Source organism: Crinia signifera, chromosome 3 (assembly GCF_055691185.1).
Source record: "Crinia signifera chromosome 3, ASM5569118v1, whole genome shotgun sequence".
NCBI classification, from domain to species: Eukaryota; Metazoa; Chordata; class Amphibia; order Anura; family Myobatrachidae; genus Crinia; species Crinia signifera.
This window is the reverse complement of record NC_139219.1, coordinates 80397123-80409330: the sequence shown is the minus strand read 5'-3', so window position 1 is coordinate 80409330 and position 12208 is coordinate 80397123. Positions and strand designations below refer to the sequence as shown.

General features: G+C 42.8%; 31 non-coding genes across 31 annotated transcripts; all 31 read left to right on the top strand.

Annotated features, from left to right (window-relative positions):
* Positions 1–102: 102 nt before the first annotated feature.
* LOC146065898 (U5 spliceosomal RNA) lies at positions 103–218 on the top strand. Its single transcript, XR_014472706.1, has one exon. It is a non-coding gene; the product is annotated as a U5 spliceosomal RNA (small nuclear RNA).
* A 278-nt stretch (positions 219–496) lies between these two features.
* Positions 497–612, top strand: LOC146064979 (U5 spliceosomal RNA). The gene has a single exon (XR_014471897.1). It is a non-coding gene; the product is annotated as a U5 spliceosomal RNA (small nuclear RNA).
* Positions 613–890: 278 nt separating this feature from the next.
* LOC146065775 (U5 spliceosomal RNA) lies at positions 891–1006 on the top strand. Its single transcript, XR_014472588.1, has one exon. It is a non-coding gene; the product is annotated as a U5 spliceosomal RNA (small nuclear RNA).
* Positions 1007–1284: 278 nt separating this feature from the next.
* On the top strand, positions 1285–1400 carry LOC146066205 (U5 spliceosomal RNA). The gene has a single exon (XR_014472901.1). It is a non-coding gene; the product is annotated as a U5 spliceosomal RNA (small nuclear RNA).
* A 278-nt stretch (positions 1401–1678) lies between these two features.
* On the top strand, positions 1679–1794 carry LOC146065808 (U5 spliceosomal RNA). The gene has a single exon (XR_014472620.1). It is a non-coding gene; the product is annotated as a U5 spliceosomal RNA (small nuclear RNA).
* Positions 1795–2072: 278 nt separating this feature from the next.
* Positions 2073–2188, top strand: LOC146064978 (U5 spliceosomal RNA). Its single transcript, XR_014471896.1, has one exon. It is a non-coding gene; the product is annotated as a U5 spliceosomal RNA (small nuclear RNA).
* Positions 2189–2466: 278 nt separating this feature from the next.
* On the top strand, positions 2467–2582 carry LOC146064977 (U5 spliceosomal RNA). The gene has a single exon (XR_014471895.1). It is a non-coding gene; the product is annotated as a U5 spliceosomal RNA (small nuclear RNA).
* Positions 2583–2860: 278 nt separating this feature from the next.
* Positions 2861–2976, top strand: LOC146065928 (U5 spliceosomal RNA). The gene has a single exon (XR_014472734.1). It is a non-coding gene; the product is annotated as a U5 spliceosomal RNA (small nuclear RNA).
* Positions 2977–3254: 278 nt separating this feature from the next.
* Positions 3255–3370, top strand: LOC146066202 (U5 spliceosomal RNA). The gene has a single exon (XR_014472898.1). It is a non-coding gene; the product is annotated as a U5 spliceosomal RNA (small nuclear RNA).
* Positions 3371–3648: 278 nt separating this feature from the next.
* LOC146065517 (U5 spliceosomal RNA) lies at positions 3649–3764 on the top strand. Its single transcript, XR_014472364.1, has one exon. It is a non-coding gene; the product is annotated as a U5 spliceosomal RNA (small nuclear RNA).
* Positions 3765–4042: 278 nt separating this feature from the next.
* Positions 4043–4158, top strand: LOC146065695 (U5 spliceosomal RNA). Its single transcript, XR_014472517.1, has one exon. It is a non-coding gene; the product is annotated as a U5 spliceosomal RNA (small nuclear RNA).
* A 282-nt stretch (positions 4159–4440) lies between these two features.
* LOC146065922 (U5 spliceosomal RNA) lies at positions 4441–4556 on the top strand. Its single transcript, XR_014472729.1, has one exon. It is a non-coding gene; the product is annotated as a U5 spliceosomal RNA (small nuclear RNA).
* A 278-nt stretch (positions 4557–4834) lies between these two features.
* Positions 4835–4950, top strand: LOC146065820 (U5 spliceosomal RNA). Its single transcript, XR_014472630.1, has one exon. It is a non-coding gene; the product is annotated as a U5 spliceosomal RNA (small nuclear RNA).
* Positions 4951–5228: 278 nt separating this feature from the next.
* LOC146065849 (U5 spliceosomal RNA) lies at positions 5229–5344 on the top strand. Its single transcript, XR_014472658.1, has one exon. It is a non-coding gene; the product is annotated as a U5 spliceosomal RNA (small nuclear RNA).
* A 278-nt stretch (positions 5345–5622) lies between these two features.
* LOC146065848 (U5 spliceosomal RNA) lies at positions 5623–5738 on the top strand. Its single transcript, XR_014472657.1, has one exon. It is a non-coding gene; the product is annotated as a U5 spliceosomal RNA (small nuclear RNA).
* A 278-nt stretch (positions 5739–6016) lies between these two features.
* Positions 6017–6132, top strand: LOC146066200 (U5 spliceosomal RNA). The gene has a single exon (XR_014472897.1). It is a non-coding gene; the product is annotated as a U5 spliceosomal RNA (small nuclear RNA).
* A 276-nt stretch (positions 6133–6408) lies between these two features.
* On the top strand, positions 6409–6524 carry LOC146065711 (U5 spliceosomal RNA). Its single transcript, XR_014472530.1, has one exon. It is a non-coding gene; the product is annotated as a U5 spliceosomal RNA (small nuclear RNA).
* Positions 6525–6802: 278 nt separating this feature from the next.
* LOC146065847 (U5 spliceosomal RNA) lies at positions 6803–6918 on the top strand. Its single transcript, XR_014472656.1, has one exon. It is a non-coding gene; the product is annotated as a U5 spliceosomal RNA (small nuclear RNA).
* A 278-nt stretch (positions 6919–7196) lies between these two features.
* Positions 7197–7312, top strand: LOC146065792 (U5 spliceosomal RNA). Its single transcript, XR_014472605.1, has one exon. It is a non-coding gene; the product is annotated as a U5 spliceosomal RNA (small nuclear RNA).
* Positions 7313–7589: 277 nt separating this feature from the next.
* LOC146064976 (U5 spliceosomal RNA) lies at positions 7590–7705 on the top strand. Its single transcript, XR_014471894.1, has one exon. It is a non-coding gene; the product is annotated as a U5 spliceosomal RNA (small nuclear RNA).
* A 278-nt stretch (positions 7706–7983) lies between these two features.
* On the top strand, positions 7984–8099 carry LOC146065516 (U5 spliceosomal RNA). Its single transcript, XR_014472363.1, has one exon. It is a non-coding gene; the product is annotated as a U5 spliceosomal RNA (small nuclear RNA).
* Positions 8100–8377: 278 nt separating this feature from the next.
* LOC146065694 (U5 spliceosomal RNA) lies at positions 8378–8493 on the top strand. Its single transcript, XR_014472516.1, has one exon. It is a non-coding gene; the product is annotated as a U5 spliceosomal RNA (small nuclear RNA).
* A 278-nt stretch (positions 8494–8771) lies between these two features.
* On the top strand, positions 8772–8887 carry LOC146066199 (U5 spliceosomal RNA). Its single transcript, XR_014472896.1, has one exon. It is a non-coding gene; the product is annotated as a U5 spliceosomal RNA (small nuclear RNA).
* A 278-nt stretch (positions 8888–9165) lies between these two features.
* LOC146064975 (U5 spliceosomal RNA) lies at positions 9166–9281 on the top strand. Its single transcript, XR_014471893.1, has one exon. It is a non-coding gene; the product is annotated as a U5 spliceosomal RNA (small nuclear RNA).
* Positions 9282–9559: 278 nt separating this feature from the next.
* Positions 9560–9675, top strand: LOC146066139 (U5 spliceosomal RNA). Its single transcript, XR_014472841.1, has one exon. It is a non-coding gene; the product is annotated as a U5 spliceosomal RNA (small nuclear RNA).
* A 259-nt stretch (positions 9676–9934) lies between these two features.
* Positions 9935–10050, top strand: LOC146065846 (U5 spliceosomal RNA). Its single transcript, XR_014472655.1, has one exon. It is a non-coding gene; the product is annotated as a U5 spliceosomal RNA (small nuclear RNA).
* A 278-nt stretch (positions 10051–10328) lies between these two features.
* Positions 10329–10444, top strand: LOC146064974 (U5 spliceosomal RNA). The gene has a single exon (XR_014471892.1). It is a non-coding gene; the product is annotated as a U5 spliceosomal RNA (small nuclear RNA).
* A 278-nt stretch (positions 10445–10722) lies between these two features.
* LOC146064973 (U5 spliceosomal RNA) lies at positions 10723–10838 on the top strand. The gene has a single exon (XR_014471891.1). It is a non-coding gene; the product is annotated as a U5 spliceosomal RNA (small nuclear RNA).
* Positions 10839–11116: 278 nt separating this feature from the next.
* Positions 11117–11232, top strand: LOC146065538 (U5 spliceosomal RNA). The gene has a single exon (XR_014472382.1). It is a non-coding gene; the product is annotated as a U5 spliceosomal RNA (small nuclear RNA).
* A 278-nt stretch (positions 11233–11510) lies between these two features.
* LOC146064972 (U5 spliceosomal RNA) lies at positions 11511–11626 on the top strand. Its single transcript, XR_014471890.1, has one exon. It is a non-coding gene; the product is annotated as a U5 spliceosomal RNA (small nuclear RNA).
* A 278-nt stretch (positions 11627–11904) lies between these two features.
* Positions 11905–12020, top strand: LOC146065783 (U5 spliceosomal RNA). The gene has a single exon (XR_014472596.1). It is a non-coding gene; the product is annotated as a U5 spliceosomal RNA (small nuclear RNA).
* The last annotated feature ends 188 nt before the right edge of the window (positions 12021–12208 follow it).

Below are 12208 nucleotides of genomic sequence, written 5' to 3'. Positions count from 1 at the left end.
CCTGGTGAACAATCTGCTCTTTTTTTTTTCAAGTTGGGTGCTCTCATTGAGCTGAGTGAGGCCTGCCAGCACGGCACTCAGACGACAGGTGAAATCTTGGTCATGCTCTGGTTTCTCTTCAGAATGCACAAATCTTTCGCCTTTTACTAAAGATTTCCGTGGAGAGGAGCAAAACTGAGTTTTGACTCAATTTTTGTGTGCCCCAGCTTAATAGGGTTTCTTTTCTCAGTTTAAAGACAGAATGAGGGTGCTTTCTAGAAAGTGAGCTCATTTGCATAGCGAGGACAGCATATATCTGTTTCTTCCCATGCAGTAAATTCTTGACCGTGTTAATTATTTCCAAAATATGAAGCAATTGGTAAGGAGTGCCAAAGATTCCTACAGCAAGGGGTAGCCTGGTGAACAATCTGCTCTTTTTTATTTCAAGTTGGGTGCTCTCATTGAGCTGAGTGAGGCCTGCCAGCACGGCACTCAGACAACAGGTGAAATCTTGGTCATGCTCTGGTTTCTCTTCAGAACGCACAAATCTTTCGCCTTTTACTAAAGATTTCCGTGGAGAGGAGCAAAACTGAGTTTTGTCTCAATTTTTGTGTGCCCCAGCTTAATGGGGTTTCTTTTTTCAGTTTAAAGACAGAATGAGAGTGCTTTCTAGAAAGTGAGCTCATTTGCATAGCGAGGACAGCATATGTCTGTTTCTTCCCATGCTGTAAATTCTTGACCGTGTTAATTATTTCCAAAATATGAAGCAATTGGTAAGGAGTGCCAAAGATTCCTACAGCAAGGGGAAGCCTGGTGACCAATCTGCTCTGTTTTATTTCAAGTTGGGTGCTCTCATTGAGCTGAGTGAGGCCTGCCAGCACGGCACTCAGACGACAAATGAAATCTTGGTCATGCTCTGGTTTCTCTTCAGAACGCACAAATCTTTCGCCTTTTACTAAAGATTTCCGTGGAGAGGAGCAAAACTGAGTTTTGTCTCTATTTTTGTGTGCCCCAGCTTAATGGGGTTTCTTTTCTCAGTTTAAAGACAGAATGAGGGTGCTTTCTAGAAAGTGAGCTCATTTGCATAGCGAGGACAGCATATGTCTGTTTCTTCCCATGCAGTAAATTCTTGACCGTGTTAATTATTTCCAAAATATGAAGCAATTGGTAAGGAGTGCCAAAGATTCCTACAGCAAGGGGAAGCCTGGTGACCAATCTGCTCTGTTTTATTTCAAGTTGGGTGCTCTCATTGAGCTGAGTGAGGCCTGCCAGCACGGCACTCAGACGACAGGTGAAATCTTGGTCATGCTCTGGTTTCTCTTCAGAACGCACAAATCTTTTGCCTTTTACTAAAGATTTCCGTGGAGAGGAGCAAAACTGAGTTTTGACTCAATTTTTGTGTGCCCCAGCTTAATGGGGTTTCTTTTCTCAGTTTAAAGACAGAATGAGGGTGCTTTCTAGAAAGTGAGCTCATTTGCATAGCGAGGACAGCATATGTCTGTTTCTTCCCATGCAGTAAATTCTTGACCGTGTTAATTATTTCCAAAATATGAAGCAATTGGTAAGGAGTGCCAAAGATTCCTACAGCAAGGGGAAGCCTGGTGAACAATCTGCTCTTTTTTATTTCAAGTTGGGTGCTCTCATTGAGCTGAGTGAGGCCTGCCAGCACGGCACTCAGACGACAGGTGTAATCTTGGTCATGCTCTGGTTTCTCTTCAGAACGCACAAATCTTTCGCCTTTTACTAGAGATTTCCGTGGAGAGGAGCAAAACTGAGTTTTGTCTCAATTTTTGTGTGCCCCAGCTTAATGGGGTTTCTTTTCTCAGTTTAAAGACAGAATGAGGGTGCTTTCTAGAAAGTGAGCTCATTTGCATAGCGAGGACAGCATATGTCTGTTTCTTCCCATGCAGTAAATTCTTGACCGTGTTCATTATTTCCAAAATATGAAGCAATTGGTAAGGAGTGCCAAAGATTCCTACAGCAAGGGGAAGCCTGGTGACCAATCTGCTCTGTTTTATTTCAAGTTGGGTGCTCTCATTGAGCTGAGTGAGGCCTGCCAGCACGGCACTCAGACGACAGGTGAAATCTTGGTCATGCTCTGGTTTCTCTTCAGAACGCACAAATCTTTCGCCTTTTACTAAAGATTTCCGTGGAGAGGAGCAAAACTGAGTTTTGTCTCAATTTTTGTGTGCCCCAGCTTAATGGGGTTTCTTTTCTCAGTTTAAAGAAAGAATGAGGGTGCTTTCTAGAAAGTGAGCTCATTTGCATAGCGAGGACAGCATATGTCTGTTTCTTCCCATGCAGTAAATTCTTGACCGTGTTCATTATTTCCAAAATATGAAGCAATTGGTAAGGAGTGCCAAAGATTCCTACAGCAAGGGGAAGCCTGGTGACCAATCTGCTCTTTTTTATTTCAAGTTGGGTGCTCTCATTGAGCTGAGTGAGGCCTGCCAGCACGGCACTCAGACGACAGGTGAAATCTTGGTCATGCTCTGGTTTCTCTTCAGAACGCACAAATCTTTCGCCTTTTACTAAAGATTTCCGTGGAGAGGAGCAAAACTGAGTTTTGTCTCAATTTTTGTGTGCCCCAGCTTAATGGGGTTTCTTTTCTCAGTTTAAAGAAAGAATGAGGGTGCTTTCTAGAAAGTGAGCTCATTTGCATAGCGAGGACAGCATATGTCTGTTTCTTCCCATGTAGTAAATTCTTGACCGTGTTAATTATTTCCAAAATAAGAAGCAATTGGTAAGGAGTGCCAAAGATTCCTACAGCAAGGGGAAGCCTGGTGAACAATCTGCTCTTTTTTATTTCAAGTTGGGTGCTCTCATTGAGCTGAGTGAGGCCTGCCAGCACGGCACTCAGACAACAGGTGAAATCTTGGTCATGCTCTGGTTTCTCTTCAGAACACACAAATCTTTCGCCTTTTACTAAAGATTTCCGTGGACAGGAGCAAAACTGAGTTTTGTCTCAATTTTTGTGTGCCCCAGCTTAATGGGGTTTCTTTTCTCAGTTTAAAGACAGAATGAGGGTGCTTTCTAGAAAGTGAGCTAATTTGCATAGCGAGGACAGCATATGTCTGTTTCTTCCCATGCAGTAAATTCTTGACCGTGTTAATTATTTCCAAAATATGAAGCAATTGGTAAGGAGTGCCAAAGATTCCTACAGCAAGGGGAAGCCTGGTGAACAATCTGCTCTTTTTTATTTCAAGTTGGGTGCTCTCATTGAGCTGAGTGAGGCCTGCCAGCACGGCACTCAGACGACAGGTGAAATCTTGGTCATGCTCTGGTTTCTCTTCAGAACGCACAAATCTTTCGCCTTTTACTAAAGATTTCCGTGGAGAGGAGCAAAACTGAGTTTTGACTCAATTTTTGTGTGCCCCAGCTTAATGGGGTTTCTTTTCTCAGTTTAAAGACAGAATGAGGGTGCTTTCTAGAAAGTGAGCTCATTTGCATAGCGAGGACAGCATATGTCTGTTTCTTCCCATGCAGTAAATTCTTGACCGTGTTAATTATTTCCAAAATATGAAGCAATTGGTAAGGAGTGCCAAAGATTCCTACAGCAAGGGGAAGCCTGGTGAACAATCTGCTCTTTTTTATTTCAAGTTGGGTGCTCTCATTGAGCTGAGTGAGGCCTGCCAGCACGGCACTCAGACGACAGGTGAAATCTTGGTCATGCTCTGGTTTCTCTTCAGAACGCACAAATCTTTTGCCTTTTACTAAAGATTTCCGTGGAGAGGAGCAAAACTGAGTTTTGTCTCAATTTTTGTGTGCCCCAGCTTAATGGGGTTTCTTTTCTCAGTTTAAAGACAGAATGAGGGTGCTTTCTAGAAAGTGAGCTCATTTGCATAGCGAGGACAGCATATGTCTGTTTCTTCCCATGCAGTAAATTCTTGACCGTGTTAATTATTTCCAAAATATGAAGCAATTGGTAAGGAGTGCCAAAGATTCCTACAGCAAGGGGAAGCCTGGTGACCAATCTGCTCTGTTTTATTTCAAGTTGGGTGCTCTCATTGAGCTGAGTGAGGCCTGCCAGCACGGCACTCAGACGACAGGTGAAATCTTGGTCATGCTCTGGTTTCTCTTCAGAATGCACAAATCTTTCGCCTTTTACTAAAGATTTCCGTGGAGAGGAGCAAAACTGAGTTTTGTCTCAATTTTTGTGTGCCCCAGCTTAATGGGGTTTCTTTTCTCAGTTTAAAGAAAGAAAGAATGAGGGTGCTTTCTAGAAAGTGAGCTCATTTGCATAGCGAGGACAGCATATGTCTGTTTCTTCCCATGTAGTAAATTCTTGACCGTGTTAATTATTTCCAAAATAAGAAGCAATTGGTAAGGAGTGCCAAAGATTCCTACAGCAAGGGGAAGCCTGGTGAACAATCTGCTCTTTTTTATTTCAAGTTGGGTGCTCTCATTGAGCTGAGTGAGGCCTGCCAGCACGGCACTCAGACAACAGGTGAAATCTTGGTCATGCTCTGGTTTCTCTTCAGAATGCACAAATCTTTCGCCTTTTACTAAAGATTTCCGTGGACAGGAGCAAAACTGAGTTTTGTCTCAATTTTTGTGTGCCCCAGCTTAATGGGGTTTCTTTTCTCAGTTTAAAGACAGAATGAGGGTGCTTTCTAGAAAGTGAGCTAATTTGCATAGCGAGGACAGCATATGTCTGTTTCTTCCCATGCAGTAAATTCTTGACCGTGTTAATTATTTCCAAAATATGAAGCAATTGGTAAGGAGTGCCAAAGATTCCTACAGCAAGGGGAAGCCTGGTGACCAATCTGCTCTGTTTTATTTCAAGTTGGGTGCTCTCATTGAGCTGAGTGAGGCCTGCCAGCACGGCACTCAGACGACAGGTGAAATCTTGGTCATGCTCTGGTTTCTCTTCAGAACGCACAAATCTTTCGCCTTTTACTAAAGATTTCTGTGGAGAGGAGCAAAACTGAGTTTTGTCTCAATTTTTGTGTGCCCCAGCTTAATGGGGTTTCTTTTCTCAGTTTAAAGAAAGAATGAGGGTGCTTTCTAGAAAGTGAGCTCATTTGCATAGCGAGGACAGCATATGTCTGTTTCTTCCCATGTAGTAAATTCTTGACCGTGTTAATTATTTCCAAAATAAGAAGCAATTGGTAAGGAGTGCCAAAGATTCCTACAGCAAGGGGAAGCCTGGTGAACAATCTGCTCTTTTTTATTTAAAGTTGGGTGCTTTCATTGAGCTGAGTGAGGCCTGCCAGCACGGCACTCAGACAACAGGTGAAATCTTGGTCATGCTCTGGTTTCTCTTCAGAACGCACAAATCTTTCGCCTTTTACTAAAGATTTCCGTGGACAGGAGCAAAACTGAGTTTTGTCTCAATTTTTGTGTGCCCCAGCTTAATGGGGTTTCTTTTCTCAGTTTAAAGACAGAATGAGGGTGCTTTCTAGAAAGTGAGCTAATTTGCATAGCGAGGACAGCATATGTCTGTTTCTTCCCATGCAGTAAATTCTTGACCGTGTTAATTATTTCCAAAATATGAAGCAATTGTTAAGGAGTGCCAAAGATTCCTACAGCAAGGGGAAGCCTGGTGAACAATCTGCTCTTTTTTATTTAAAGTTGGGTGCTTTCATTGAGCTGAGTGAGGCCTGCCAGCACGGCACTCAGACAACAGGTGAAATCTTGGTCATGCTCTGGTTTCTCTTCAGAACGCACAAATCTTTCGCCTTTTACTAAAGATTTCCGTGGACAGGAGCAAAACTGAGTTTTGTCTCAATTTTTGTGTGCCCCAGCTTAATGGGGTTTCTTTTCTCAGTTTAAAGACAGAATGAGGGTGCTTTCTAGAAAGTGAGCTAATTTGCATAGCGAGGACAGCATATGTCTGTTTCTTCCCATGCAGTAAATTCTTGACCGTGTTAATTATTTCCAAAATATGAAGCAATTGTTAAGGAGTGCCAAAGATTCCTACAGCAAGGGGAAGCCTGGTGAACAATCTGCTCTTTTTTATTTCAAGTTGGGTGCTCTCATTGAGCTGAGTGAGGCCTGCCAGCACGGCACTCAGACGACAGGTGAAATCTTGGTCATGCTCTGGTTTCTCTTCAGAACGCACAAATCTTTCGCCTTTTACTAAAGATTTCCGTGGAGAGGAGCAAAACTGAGTTTTGACTCAATTTTTGTGTGCCCCAGCTTAATGGGGTTTCTTTTCTCAGTTTAAAGACAGAATGAGGGTGCTTTCTAGAAAGTGAGCTCATTTGCATAGCGAGGACAGCATATGTCTGTTTCTTCCCATGCAGTAAATTTTTGACCGTGTTAATTATTTCCAAAATATGAAGCAATTGGTAAGGAGTGCCAAAGATTCCTACAGCAAGGGGAAGCCTGGTGACCAATCTGCTCTGTTTTATTTCAAGTTGGGTGCTCTCATTGAGCTGTGAGGCCTGCCAGCACGGCACTCAGACGACAGGTGAAATCTTGGTCATGCTCTGGTTTCTCTTCAGAATGCACAAATCTTTTGCCTTTTACTAAAGATTTCCGTGGAGAGGAGCAAAACTGAGTTTTGTCTCAATTTTTGTGTTCCCCAGCTTAATGGGGTTTCTTTTCTCAGTTTAAAGAAAGAATGAGGGTGCTTTCTAGAAAGTGAGCTCATTTGCATAGCGAGGACAGCATATGTCTGTTTCTTCCCATGTAGTAAATTCTTGACCGTGTTAATTATTTCCAAAATAAGAAGCAATTGGTAAGGAGTGCCAAAGATTCCTACAGCAAGGGGAAGCCTGGTGAACAATCTGCTCTTTTTTATTTCAAGTTGGGTGCTCTCATTGAGCTGAGTGAGGCCTGCCAGCACGGCACTCAGACAACAGGTGAAATCTTGGTCATGCTCTGGTTTCTCTTCAGAACGCACAAATCTTTCGCCTTTTACTAAAGATTTCCGTGGACAGGAGCAAAACTGAGTTTTGTCTCAATTTTTGTGTGCCCCAGCTTAATGGGGTTTCTTTTCTCAGTTTAAAGACAGAATGAGGGTGCTTTCTAGAAAGTGAGCTAATTTGCATAGCGAGGACAGCATATGTCTGTTTCTTCCCATGCAGTAAATTCTTGACCGTGTTAATTATTTCCAAAATATGAAGCAATTGGTAAGGAGTGCCAAAGATTCCTACAGCAAGGGTAAGCCTGGTGAACAATCTGCTCTTTTTTATTTCAAGTTGGGTGCTCTCATTGAGCTGAGTGAGGCCTGCCAGCACGGCACTCAGACGACAGGTGAAATCTTGGTCATGCTCTGGTTTCTCTTCAGAACGCACAAATCTTTCGCCTTTTACTAAAGATTTCCGTGGAGAGGAGCAAAACTGAGTTTTGTCTCAATTTTTGTGTGCCCCAGCTTAATGGGTTTTCTTTTCTCAGTTTAAAGACAGAATGAGGGTGCTTTCTAGAAAGTGAGCTCATTTGCATAGCGAGGACAGCATATGTCTGTTTCTTCCCATGCAGTAAATTCTTGACCGTGTTAATTATTTCCAAAATATGAACAATTGGTAAGGAGTGCCAAAGATTCCTACAGCAAGGGGAAGCCTGGTGACCAATCTGCTCTGTTTTATTTCAAGTTGGGTGCTCTCATTGAGCTGAGTGAGGCCTGCCAGCACGGCACTCAGACGACAGGTAAAATCTTGGTCATGCTCTGGTTTCTCTTCAGAACGCACAAATCTTTCGCCTTTTACTAAAGATTTCCGTGGAGAGGAGCAAAACTGAGTTTTGTCTCAATTTTTGTGTGCCCCAGCTTAATGGGGTTTCTTTTCTCAGTTTAAAGACAGAATGAGGGTGCTTTCTAGAAAGTGAGCTCATTTGCATAGCGAGGACAGCATATGTCTGTTTCTTCCCATGCAGTAAATTCTTGACCGTGTTAATTATTTCCAAAATATGAAGCAATTGGTAAGGAGTGCCAAAGATTCCTACAGCAAGGGGAAGCCTGGTGAACAATCTGCTCTTTTTTATTTCAAGTTGGGTGCTCTCATTGAGCTGAGTGAGGCCTGCCAGCACGGCACTCAGACGACAGGTGAAATCTTGGTCATGCTCTGGTTTCTCTTCAGAACGCACAAATCTTTTGCCTTTTACTAAAGATTTCCGTGGAGAGGAGCAAAACTGAGTTTTGTCTCAATTTTTGTGTGCCCCAGCTTAATGGGGTTTCTTTTCTCAGTTTAAAGACAGAATGAGGGTGCTTTCTAGAAAGTGAGCTCATTTGCATAGCGAGGACAGCATATGTCTGTTTCTTCCCATGCAGTAAATTCTTGACCGTGTTAATTATTTCCAAAATATGAAGCAATTGGTAAGGAGTGCCAAAGATTCCTACAGCAAGGGGAAGCCTGGTGACCAATCTGCTCTGTTTTATTTCAAGTTGGGTGCTCTCATTGAGCTGAGTGAGGCCTGCCAGCACGGCACTCAGACGACAGGTGAAATCTTGGTCATGCTCTGGTTTCTCTTCAGAATGCACAAATCTTTCGCCTTTTACTAAAGATTTCCGTGGAGAGGAGCAAAACTGAGTTTTGTCTCAATTTTTGTGTGCCCCAGCTTAATGGGGTTTCTTTTCTCAGTTTAAAGACAGAATGAGGGTGCTTTCTAGAAAGTGAGCTAATTTGCATAGCGAGGACAGCATATGTCTGTTTCTTCCCATGCAGTAAATTCTTGACCGTGTTAATTATTTCCAAAATATGAAGCAATTGGTAAGGAGTGCCAAAGATTCCTACAGCAAGGGGAAGCCTGGTGAACAATCTGCTCTTTTTTATTTCAAGTTGGGTGCTCTCATTGAGCTGAGTGAGGCCTGCCAGCACGGCACTCAGACGACAGGTGAAATCTTGGTCATGCTCTGGTTTCTCTTCAGAACGCACAAATCTTTCGCCTTTTACTAAAGATTTCCGTGGAGAGGAGCAAAACTGAGTTTTGACTCAATTTTTGTGTGCCCCAGCTTAATGGGGTTTCTTTTCTCAGTTTAAAGACAGAATGAGGGTGCTTTCTAGAAAGTGAGCTCATTTGCATAGCGAGGACAGCATATGTCTGTTTCTTCCCATGCAGTAAATTCTTGACCGTGTTAATTATTTCCAAAATATGAAGCAATTGGTAAGGAGTGCCAAAGATTCCTACAGCAAGGGGAAGCCTGGTGAACAATCTGCTCTTTTTTATTTCAAGTTGGGTGCTCTCATTGAGCTGAGTGAGGCCTGCCAGCACGGCACTCAGACGACAGGTGAAATCTTGGTCATGCTCTGGTTTCTCTTCAGAACGCACAAATCTTTCGCCTTTTACTAAAGATTTCCGTGGAGAGGAGCAAAACTGAGTTTTGTCTCAATTTTTGTGTGCCCCAGCTTAATGGGGTTTCTTTTCTCAGTTTAAAGACAGAATGAGGGTGCTTTCTAGAAAGTGAGCTCATTTGCATAGCGAGGACAGCATATGTCTGTTTCTTCCCATGCTTTAAATTCTTGACCGTGTTAATTATTTCCAAAATATGAAGCAATTGGTAAGAAGTGCCAAAGATTCCTACAGCAAGGGGAAGCCTGGTGACCATTCTGCTCTGTTTTATTTCAAGTTGGGTGCTCTCATTGAGCTGAGTGAGGCCTGCCAGCACGGCACTCAGACGACAGGTGAAATCTTGGTCATGCTCTGGTTTCTCTTCAGAACGAACAAATCTTTTGCCTTTTACTAAAGATTTCCGTGGAGAGGAGCAAAACTGAGTTTTGTCTCAATTTTTGTGTGCCCCAGCTTAATGGGGTTTCTTTTCTCAGTTTAAAGACAGAATGAGGGTGCTTTCTAGAAAGTGAGCTCATTTGCATAGCGAGGACAGCATATGTCTGTTTCTTCCCATGCAGTAAATTCTTGACCGTGTTAATTATTTCCAAAATATGAAGCAATTGGTAAGGAGTGCCAAAGATTCCTACAGCAATCTGCTCTGTTTTATTTCAAGTTGGGTGCTCTCATTGAGCTGAGTGAGGCCTGCCAGCACGGCACTCAGACAACAGGTGAAATCTTGGTCATGCTCTGGTTTCTCTTCAGAACGCACAAATCTTTCGCCTTTTACTAAAGATTTCCGTGGACAGGAGCAAAACTGAGTTTTGTCTCAATTTTTGTGTGCCCCAGCTTAATGGGGTTTCTTTTCTCAGTTTAAAGACAGAATGAGGGTGCTTTCTAGAAAGTGAGCTAATTTGCATAGCGAGGACAGCATATGTCTGTTTCTTCCCATGCAGTAAACTCTTGACCGTGTTAATTATTTCCAAAATATGAAGCAATTGGTAAGGAGTGCCAAAGATTCCTACAGCAAGGGGAAGCCTGGTGAACAATCTGCTCTTTTTTATTTCAAGTTGGGTGCTCTCATTGAGCTGAGTGAGGCCTGCCAGCACGGCACTCAGACGACAGGTGAAATCTTGGTCATGCTCTGGTTTCTCTTCAGAACGCACAAATCTTTCGCCTTTTACTAAAGATTTCCGTGGAGAGGAGCAAAACTGAGTTTTGTCTCAATTTTTGTGTGCCCCAGCTTAATGGGGTTTCTTTTCTCAGTTTAAAGAAAGAATGAGGGTGCTTTCTAGAAAGTGAGCTCATTTGCATAGCGAGGACAGCATATGTCTGTTTCTTCCCATGTAGTAAATTCTTGACCGTGTTAATTATTTCCAAAATAAGAAGCAATTGGTAAGGAGTGCCAAAGATTCCTACAGCAAGGGGAAGCCTGGTGAACAATCTGCTCTTTTTTATTTCAAGTTGGGTGCTCTCATTGAGCTGAGTGAGGCCTGCCAGCACGGCACTCAGACAACAGGTGAAATCTTGGTCATGCTCTGGTTTCTCTTCAGAACGCACAAATCTTTCGCCTTTTACTAAAGATTTCCGTGGAGAGGAGCAAAACTGAGTTTTGTCTCAATTTTTGTGTGCCCCAGCTTAATGGGGTTTCTTTTCTCAGTTTAAAGACAGAATGAGGGTGCTTTCTAGAAAGTGAGCTCATTTGCATAGCGAGGACAGCATATGTCTGTTTCTTCCCATGCAGTAAATTCTTGACCGTGTTCATTATTTCCAAAATATGAAGCAATTGGTAAGGAGTGCCAAAGATTCCTACAGCAAGGGGTAGCCTGGTGAACAATCTGCTCTTTTTTATTTCAAGTTGGGTGCTCTCATTGAGCTGAGTGAGGCCTGCCAGCACGGCACTCAGACAACAGGTGAAATCTTGGTCATGCTCTGGTTTCTCTTCAGAACGCACAAATCTTTCGCCTTTTACTAAAGATTTCCGTGGAGAGGAGCAAAACTGAGTTTTGTCTCAATTTTTGAGTGCCCCAGCTTAATGGGGTTTCTTTTTTCAGTTTAAAGACAGAATGAGAGTGCTTTCTAGAAACTGAGCTCATTTGCATAGCGAGGACAGCATATGTCTGTTTCTTCCCATGCTGTAAATTCTTGACCGTGTTAATTATTTCCAAAATATGAAGCAATTGGTAAGGAGTGCCAAAGATTCCTACAGCAAGGGGAAGCCTGGTGACCAATCTGCTCTGTTTTATTTCAAGTTGGGTGCTCTCATTGAGCTGAGTGAGGCCTGCCAGCACGGCACTCAGACGACAAATGAAATCTTGGTCATGCTCTGGTTTCTCTTCAGAACGCACAAATCTTTCGCCTTTTACTAAAGATTTCCGTGGAGAGGAGCAAAACTGAGTTTTGTCTCAATTTTTGTGTGCCCCAGCTTAATGGGGTTTCTTTTCTCAGTTTAAAGACAGAATGAGGGTGCTTTCTAGAAAGTGAGCTCATTTGCATAGCGAGGACAGCATATGTCTGTTTCTTCCCATGCAGTAAATTCTTGACCGTGTTAATTATTTCCAAAATATGAAGCAATTGGTAAGGAGTGCCAAAGATTCCTACAGCAAGGGGAAGCCTGGTGAACAATCTGCTCTTTTTTTTTTCAAGTTGGGTGCTCTCATTGAGCTGAGTGAGGCCTGCCAGCACGGCACTCAGACGACAGGTGAAATCTTGGTCATGCTCTGGTTTCTCTTCAGAACGCACAAATCTTTCGCCTTTTACTAAAGATTTCCGTGGAGAGGAGCAAAACTGAGTTTTGACTCAATTTTTGTGTGCCCCAGCTTAATAGGGTTTCTTTTCTCAGTTTAAAGACAGAATGAGGGTGCTTTCTAGAAAGTGAGCTCATTTGCATAGCGAGGACAGCATATATCTGTTTCTTCCCATGCAGTAAATTCTTGACCGTGTTAATTATTTCCAAAATATGAAGCAATTGGTAAGGAGTGCCAAAGATTCCTACAGCAAGGGGTAGCCTGGTGAACAA